The sequence below is a fragment of the Lepidochelys kempii genome, chromosome 18 (genome assembly GCF_965140265.1).
Source record: "Lepidochelys kempii isolate rLepKem1 chromosome 18, rLepKem1.hap2, whole genome shotgun sequence".
NCBI lineage: Eukaryota > Metazoa > Chordata > Testudines > Cheloniidae > Lepidochelys > Lepidochelys kempii.
In genome coordinates this window covers 626,107-636,068 of record NC_133273.1, presented here as the reverse complement: position 1 = coordinate 636,068, position 9,962 = coordinate 626,107, and positions in this window count along the sequence as shown.

Below are 9,962 nucleotides of genomic sequence, written 5' to 3'. Positions count from 1 at the left end.
ATTCTCTCCCAGCACAAAGCCTCTACTCATACAGATACTACCAATACAAAACCAAACACACACAAATACCTTCTCCTCCAACAGAACTCCCACTCAAACTCCCCTGTTTACAGCTCTGTTTGCTAGCTCCTGTTCCGCTGCAGCTGTCTGTGCCCCTGCCTGACTGGCTGCTCCCTTTATAGGACCCCTAGTCAGTGAAGCCCCGCCCCCTAATCAGGGCTCAGATTCTCTCCCAGCACAAAGACCCTCCAAGCCTCTACACATACAGATACCACCAATACAAAACCAAACACACACAAATACCTTCTCCTCCAACACAACTCCCTCTCAAAGTCCCCTGTTTACAGCTCTGTTTGCTAGCTCCTGTTCCGCTGCAGCTGTCTGTGTCGCTGCCTGACTGGCTGCTCCCTTTATAGGACCCCTCCTCAGTGAAGCCCCGCCCCCTAATCAGGGCTAGGCTTCTCTCCCAGCACAAAGCCCCTACACATACAGATACCACCAACACAAAACCAAACACACACAAATACCTTCTCCTCCAACAGAACTCCCACTCAAGCTCCCCTGTTTACAGCTCTGTTTGCTAGCTCCTGTACCGCTGCAGCTGTATGTGTCGCTGCCTGACTGGCTGCTCCCTTTATAGGACCCCTAGTCAGTGAAGCCCCGCCCCCTAATCAGGGCTCAGCTTCTCTCGCAGCACAAAGCCACTCCAAGCCTCTACACATACAAATACTACCAATACAAAACCAAACAAACACAAATACCTTCTCCTCCAACAGAACTCCCACTCAAACTCCCCTGTTTACAGCTCTGTTTGCTAGCTCCAGTGCCGCTGCAGACGTCTGTGCCGCTGCCTGACTGGCTGCTACCTTTATAGGACCCCTAGTCAGTGAAGCCCCGCCCCCTAATCAGGGCTCAGATTCTCTCCCAGCACAAAGCCTCTACTCATACAGATACTACCAATACAAAACCAAACACACACAAATACCTTCTCCTCCAACAGAACTCCCTCTCAAACTCCCCTGTTTACAGCTCTGTTTGCTAGCTCCTGTTCCGCTGCATCTGTCTGTGTCGCTGCCTGACTGGCTGCTCCCTTTATAGGACCCCTCGTCAGTGAAGCCCCGCCCCCTAATCAGGGCTAGGCTTCTCTCCCAGCACAAAGCGCCTACACATACAGATACCACCAACACAAAACCAAACACACACAAATACCTTCTCCTCCAACAGAACTCCCACTCAAACTCCCCTGTTTACAGCTCTGTTTGCTAGCTCCTGTACCGCTGCAGCTGTCTGTGTCGCTGCCTGACTGGCTGCTCCCTTTATAGGACCCCTCGTCAGTGAAGCCCCGCCCGCTAATCAGGGCTCAGATTCTCTCCCAGCACAAAGCCTCTACGCATACAGATACTACCAATACAAAACCAAACACACACACAAATACCTTCTCCTCCAACAGAACTCCCACTCAAACTCCCCTGTTTACAGCTCACTTTGCTAGCTCCTGTACCGCTGCAGCTGTCTGTGCAGCAGCCTGACTGGCTGCTCCCTTTATAGGACGCCTAGTCAGTGAAGCCACGCCCCCTAATCAGGGCTCAGCTTCTCTCCCAGCACAAAGCCCCTACACATACAGATACCACCAATACAAAACCAAACACACACAAATACCTTCTCCTCCAACAGAACTCCCACTCAAACTCCCCTGTTTACAGCTCTATTTGCTAGCTCCAGTGCCGCTGCAGCCGTCTGTGCCGCTGCCTGACTGGCTGCTACCTTTATAGGACCCCTAGTCAGTGAAGCCCCGCCCCCTAATCAGGGCTCAGCTTTTCTCCCAGCACAAAGCCCATACACATACAGATACTACCAATACAAAACCAAAGACACACAAATACTTCTCCTCCAACAGAACTCCCACTCAAACTCCCCTGTTTACAGCTCTGTTTGCTAGCTCCTGTACCGCTGCATCTGTCTGTGTCGCTGCCTGACTAGCTGCTCCCTTTATAGGACCCCTCGTCAGTGAAGCCCCGCCCCCTAATCAGGGCAAAGCTTCTCTCGCAGCACAAAGCCCCTCCAAGCCTCTACACATACAAATACTACCAATACAAAACCAAACAAACACAAATACCTTCTCCTCCAACAGAACTCCCACTCAAACTCCCCTGTTTACAGCTCTATTTGCTAGCTCCAGTGCCGCTGCAGCCATCTGTGCCGCTGCCTGACTGGCTGCTACCTTTATAGGACCCCTAGTCAGTGAAGCCCCGCCCCCTAATCAGGGCTCAGATTCTCTCCCAGCACAAAGCCTCTACTCATACAGATACTACCAATACAAAACCAAACACAAACAAATACCTTCTCCTCCAACAGAACTCCCTCTCAAAGTCCCCTGTTTACAGCTCTGTTTGCTAGCTCCTGTTCCGCTGCAGCTGTCTGTGAACCTGCCTGACTGGCTGCTCCCTTTATAGGACCCCTAGTCAGTGAAGCCCCGCCCCCTAATCAGGGCTCAGCTTCTCTCCCAGGACAAAGCCCCTCCAAGCCTCTACACATACAGATACCACCAATACAAAACCAAACACACACACAAATACCTTCTCCTCCAACAGAACTCCCACTCAAACTCCCCTGTTTACAGCTCTATTTGCTAGCTCCAGTGCCGCTGCAGCCGTCTGTGCCGCTGCCTGACTGGCTGCTACCTTTATAGGACCCTTAGTCAGTGAAGCCCCGCCCCCTAATCAGGCCTCAGATTCTCTCCCAGCACAAAGCCTCTACTCATACAGATACTACCAACACAAAACCAAACACACACAAATACCTTCTCCTCCAACAGAACTCCCTCTCAAAGTCCCCTGTTTACAGCTCTGTTTGCTAGCTCCTGTTCCGCTGCATCTGTCTGTGTCGCTGCCTGACTGGCTGCTCCCTTTATAGGACCCCTCGTCAGTGAAGCCCCGCCCCCTAATCAGGGCTCAGCTTCTCTCCCAGCACAAAGCCCCTCCAAGCCTCTACACATACTGATACCACCAATACAAAACCAGACACACACAAATACCTTCTCCTCCAACAGAACTCCCACTCAAACTCCCCTGTTTACAGCTCTCTTTGCTAGCTCCTGTGCCACTGCAGCTGTCTGTGCAACTGCCTGACTGGCTGCTGCCTTTATAGGACCCCTAGTCAGTGAAGCCCCGCCCCCTAATCAGGGCTCAGCTTCTCTCTCAGCACAAAGCCCCTACACATACAGATACCACCAACACAAAACCAAACACACACAAATACTTTCTCCTCCAACAGAACTCCCACTCAAACTCCCCTGTTTACAGCTCTGTTTGCTAGCTCCTGTACCGCTGCAGCTGTCTGTGCAGCAGCCTGACTGGCTGCTCCCTTTATAGGACCCCTAGTCAGTGAAGCCCCGCCCCCTAATCAGGGCTCAGATTCTCTCCCAGCACAAAGCCCCTACACATACAGATACCACCAATACAAAACCAAACACACACAAATACCTTCTCCTCCAACAGAACTCCCACTCAAACTCCCCTGTTTACAGCTCTATTTGCTAGCTCCAGTGCCGCTGCAGCCGTCTGTGCCGCTGCCTGACTGGCTGCTACCTTTATAGGACCCCTAGTCAGTGAAGCCCCGCCCCCTAATCAGGGCTCAGATTCTCTCCCAGCACAAAGCCTCTACTCATACAGATACTACCAATACAAAACCAAACACACACAAATACCTTCTCCTCCAACAGAACTCCCACTCAAACTCCCCTGTTTACAGCTCTGTTTGCTAGCTCCTGTTCCGCTGCAGCTGTCTGTGCCCCTGCCTGACTGGCTGCTCCCTTTATAGGACCCCTAGTCAGTGAAGCCCCGCCCCCTAATCAGGGCTCAGCTTCTCTCCCAGCACAAAGCCCCTCCAAGCCTCTACACATACAGATACCACCAATACAAAACCAAACACACACAAATACCTTCTCCTCCAACAGAACTCCCACTCAAATTCCCTTGTTTACAGCTCTATTTGCTAGCTCCAGTGCCGCTGCAGCCGTCTGTGCCGCTGCCTGACTGGCTGCTACCTTTATAGGACCCCTAGTCAGTGAAGCCCCGCCCCCTAATCAGGGCTCAGATTCTCTCCCAGCACAAAGCCTCTACTCATACAGATACTACCAATACAAAACCAAACACACACAAATACCTTCTCCTCCAACAGAACTCCCTCTCAAACTCCCCTGTTTACAGCTCTGTTTGCTAGCTCCTGTTCCGCTGCAGCTGTCTGTGCCCCTGCCTGACTGGCTGCTCCCTTTATAGGACCCCTAGTCAGTGAAGCCCCGCCCCCTAATCAGGGCTCAGCTTCTCTCCCAGCACAAAGCCCCTCCAAGCCTCTACACATACAGATACCACCAATACAAAACCAAACACACACACAAATACCTTCTCCTCCAACAGAACTCACACTCAAACTCCCCTGTTTACAGCTCTGTTTGCTAGCTCCTGTGCCACTGCAGCTGTCTGTGCCGCTGCCTGACTGGCTGCTGCCTTTATAGGAACCCTAGTCAGTGAAGCCCCGCCCGCTAATCAGGGCTCAGATTCTCTCCCAGCACAAAGCCTCTACGCATACAGATACTACCAATACAAAACCAAACACACACACAAATACCTTCTCCTCCAACAGAACTCCCACTCAAACTCCCCTGTTTACAGCTCTGTTTGCTAGCTCCTGTACCGCTGCAGCTGTCTGTGCAGCAGCCTGACTGGCTGCTCCCTTTATAGGACCCCTAGTCAGTGAAGCCCCGCCCCCTAATCAGGGCTCAGATTCTCTCCCAGCACAAAGCCCCTACACATACAGATACCACCAATACAAAACCAAACACACACAAATACCTTCTCCTCCAACAGAACTCCCACTCAAACTCCCCTGTTTACAGCTCTATTTGCTAGCTCCAGTGCCGCTGCAGCCGTCTGTGCCGCTGCCTGACTGGCTGCTACCTTGATAGGACGCCTCGTCAGTGAAGCCCCGCCCCCTAATCAGGGCTCAGATTCTCTCCCAGCACAAAGCCTCTACTCATACAGATACTACCAATACAAAACCAAACACACACAAATACCTTCTCCTCCAACAGAACTCCCTCTCAAAGTCCCCTGTTTACAGCTCTGTTTGCTAGCTCCTGTTCCGCTGCAGCTGTCTGTGCCCCTGCCTGACTGGCTGCTCCCTTTATAGGACCCCTAGTCAGTGAAGCCCCGCCCCCTAATCAGGGCTCAGCTTCTCTCCCAGCACAAAGCCCCTCCAAGCCTCTACACATACAGATACCACCAATACAAAACCAAACACACACAAATACCTTCTCCTCCAACAGAACTCCCACTCAAACTCCCCTGTTTACAGCTCTCTTTGCTAGCTCCTGTGCCACTGCAGCTGTCTGTGCCACTGCCTGACTGGCTGCTGCCTTTATAGGACCCCTAGTCAGTGAAGCCCCGCCCCCTAATCAGGGCTAAGATTCTCTCCCAGCACAAAGCCCCTACACATACAGATACCACCAATACAAAACCAAACACACACAAATACCTTCTCCTCCAACAGAACTCCCACTCAAACTCCCCTGTTTACAGCTCTATTTGCTAGCTCCAGTGCCGCTGCAGCCGTCTGTGCCGCTGCCTGACTGGCTGCTACCTTTATAGGACCCCTAGTCAGTGAAGCCCCGCCCCCTAATCAGGGCTCAGATTCTCTCCCAGCACAAAGCCTCTACTCATACAGATACTACCAATACAAAACCAAACACACACAAATACCTTCTCCTCCAACAGAACTCCCACTCAAACTCCCCTGTTTACAGCTCTGTTTGCTAGCTCCTGTTCCGCTGCAGCTGTCTGTGCCCCTGCCTGACTGGCTGCTCCCTTTATAGGACCCCTAGTCAGTGAAGCCCCGCCCCCTAATCAGGGCTCAGCTTCTCTCCCAGCACAAAGCCCCTCCAAGCCTCTACACATACAGATACTACCAATACAAAACCAAACACACACAAATACCTTCTCCTCCAACAGAACTCCCTCTCAAACTCCCCTGTTTACAGCTCTGTTTGCTAGCTCCTGTTCCGCTGCAGCTGTCTGTGCCCCTGCCTGACTGGCTGCTCCCTTTATAGGACCCCTAGTCAGTGAAGCCCCGCCCCCTAATCAGGGCTCAGCTTCTCTCCCAGCACAAAGCCCCTCCAAGCCTCTACACATAGTGATACCACCAGTACAAAACCAGACACACACAAATACCTTCTCGTCCAACAGAACTCCCACTCAAACTCCCCTGTTTACAGCTCTCTTTGCAAGCTCCTGTGCCACTGCAGCTGTCTGTGCCGCTGCCTGACTGGCTGCTGCCTTTATAGGACCCCTAGTCAGTGAAGCCCCGCCCCCTAATCAGGGCTCAGTTTCTCTCCCAGCACAAAGCCCCTACACATACAGATACCACCAACACAAAACCAAACACACACAAATACCTTCTCCTCCAACAGAACTCCCACTCAAACTCCCCTGTTTACAGCTCTATTTGCTAGCTCCAGTGCCGCTGCAGCCGTCTGTGCCGCTGCCTGACTGGCTGCTACCTTTATAGGACCCCTAGTCAGTGAAGCCCCGCCCCCTAATCAGGGCTCAGATTCTCTCCCAGCACAAAGCCTCTACTCATACAGATACTACCAATACAAAGCCAAACACACACAAATACCTTCTCCTCCAACAGAACTCCCTCTCAAACTCCCCTGTTTACAGCTCTGTTTGCTAGCTCCTGTTCCGCTGCAGCTGTCTGTGCCCCTGCCTGACTGGCTGCTCCCTTTATAGGACCCCTTGTCAGTGAAGCCCCGCCCCCTAATCAGGGCTCAGCTTCTCTCCCAGCACAAAGCCCCTCCAAGCCTCTACACATACAGATACCACCAATACAAAACCAAACACACACACAAATACCTTCTCCTCCAACAGAACTCACACTCAAACTCCCCTGTTTACAGCTCTGTTTGCTAGCTCCTGTGCCACTGCAGCTGTCTGTGCCGCTGCCTGACAGGCTGCTGCCTTTATAGGAACCCTAGTCAGTGAAGCCCCGCCCGCTAATCAGGGCTCAGATTCTCTCCCAGCACAAAGCCTCTACGCATACAGATACTACCAATACAAAACCAAACACACACACAAATACCTTCTCCTCCAACAGAACTCCCACTCAAACTCCCCTGTTTACAGCTCACTTTGCTAGCTCCTGTACCGCTGCAGCTGTCTGTGCAGCAGCCTGACTGGCTGCTCCCTTTATAGGACGCCTAGTCAGTGAAGCCACGCCCCCTAATCAGGGCTCAGCTTCTCTCCCAGCACAAAGCCCCTACACATACAGATACCACCAATACAAAACCAAACACACACAAATACCTTCTCCTCCAAAAGAACTCCCACTCAAACTCCCTTGTTTACAGCTCTGTTTGCTAGCTCCTGTGCCGCTGCAGCTGTCTGTGTCGCTGCCTGACTGGCTGCTCCCTTTATAGGACCCCTCGTCAGTGAAGCCCCGCCCCCTAATCAGGGCTCAGCTTCTCTCCCAGCACAAAGCCCCTCCAAGCCTCTACACATACTGATACCACCAATACAAAACCAGACACACACAAATACCTTCTCCTCCAACAGAACTCCCACTCAAACTCCCCTGTTTACAGCTCTCTTTGCTAGCTCCTGTGCCACTGCAGCTGTCTGTGCCACTGCCTGACTGGCTGCTGCCTTTATAGGACCCCTAGTCAGTGAAGCCCCGCCCCCTAATCAGGGCTCAGCTTCTCTCTCAGCACAAAGCCCCTACACATACAGATACCACCAACACAAAACCAAACACACACAAATACTTTCTCCTCCAACAGAACTCCCACTCAAACTCCCCTGTTTACAGCTCTGTTTGCTAGCTCCTGTACCGCTGCAGCTGTCTGTGCAGCAGCCTGACTGGCTGCTCCCTTTATAGGACCCCTAGTCAGTGAAGCCCCGCCCCCTAATCAGGGCTCAGATTCTCTCCCAGCACAAAGCCCCTACACATACAGATACCACCAATACAAAACCAAACACACACAAATACCTTCTCCTCCAACAGAACTCCCACTCAAACTCCCCTGTTTACAGCTCTATTTGCTAGCTCCAGTGCCGCTGCAGCCGTCTGTGCCGCTGCCTGACTGGCTGCTACCTTTATAGGACCCATAGTCAGTGAAGCCCCGCCCCCTAATCAGGGCTCAGATTCTCTCCCAGCACAAAGCCCCTACACATACAGATACTACCAATACAAAACCAAACACACACAAATACCTTCTCCTCCAACAGAACTCCATCTCAAAGTCCCCTGTTTACAGCTCTGTTTGCTAGCTCCTGTGCCACTGCAGCTGTCTGTGCCGCTGCCTGACTGGCTGCTCCCTTTATAGGACCCCTAGTCAGTGAAGCCCCGCCCCCTAATCAGGGCTCAGATTCTCTCCCAGCACAAAGCCTCTACTCATACAGATACTACCAATACAAAACCAAACACACACAAATACCTTCTCTTCCAACCGAACTCGCACTCAAACTCCCCTGTTTACAGCTGTGTTTGCTAGCTCCTGTGCCGCTGCCTGACTGGCTGCTACCTTTATAGGACCCCTAGTCAGTGAAGCCCCGCCCCCTAATCAAGGCCCAGCTTCGCTCCCAGCACAAAGCCCGTCCAAGCCTCTACACATACAGATACTACCAATACAAAACCAAACACACACACAAATACCTTCTCCTCCAACAGAACTCCCTCTCAAAGTCCCCTGTTTACAGCTCTGTTTGCTAGCTCCTGTTCCGCTGCAGCTGTCTGTGCCCCTGCCTGACTGGCTGCTCCCTTTATAGGACCCCTAGTCAGTGAAGCCCCGCCCCCTAATCAGGGCTCAGCTTCTCTCCCAGCACAAAGCCCCTCCAAGCCTCTACACATACAGATACCACCAACACAAAACCAAACACACACAAATACCTTCTCCTCCAACAGAACTCATAGATTCATAGATTCATAGATATTTAGGTCAGAAGGGACCATTATGATCATCTAGTCTGACCTCCTGCACAATGCAGGCCACAGAATTTCACCCACCACTCCTAAAAAAGACCTCACACCTATATCTGTGCTATTGAAGTCCTCAAATTGTAGTTTGAAGACCTCAAGGAGCAGAGAATCCTCCAGCAAGTGACCCGTGCCCCATGCTACAGAGGAAGGCGAAAAACCTCCAGGGCCTTCCAATCTGCCCTGGAGGAAAATTCCTTCCCGACCCCAAATATGGCGATCAGCTAAACCCTGAGCATATGGGCAAGATTCATCAGCCAGATACTACAGAAAATTCTTTCCCGGGTAACTTGGATCTTACCCCATCTAAAAACCCATCACAGGCCATTGGGCCTATTTACCATGAATATTTAATTACCAAAACCATGTTATCCCATCATACCATCTCCTCCATAAACTTATCGAGTTTAATCTTAAAGCAAGATAGATCTTTTGCCCCCACTACTTCCCTCGGAAGGCTATTCCAAAACTTCACTCCTCTGATGGTTAGAAACCTTCGTCTAATTTCTAATCTAAATTTCCTAGTGGCCAGTTTATATCCATTTGTTCTTGTGTCCACATTGGTATTGAGTTTAAATAATTCCTCTCCCTCTCTGGTATTTATCCCTCTGATATATTTATAGAGAGCAATCATATCTCCCCTCAACCTTCTTTTAGTTAGGCTAAACAAGCCAAGCTCCCTGAGTCTCCTTTCATAAGACAAGTTTTCCATTCCTCGGATCATCCTCGTAGCCCTTCTCTGTACCTGTTCCAGTTTGAATTCATCCTTCTTAAACATGGGAGACCAGAACTGCACACAGTATTCCAGGTGAGGTCTCACCAGTGCCTTATATAACGGTACTAAAACCTCCTTATCCCTACTGGAAATACCTCTCCTGATGCATCCCAAGACGACATTAGCTTTTTTCACAGCCATATCACATTGGCAGCTCATA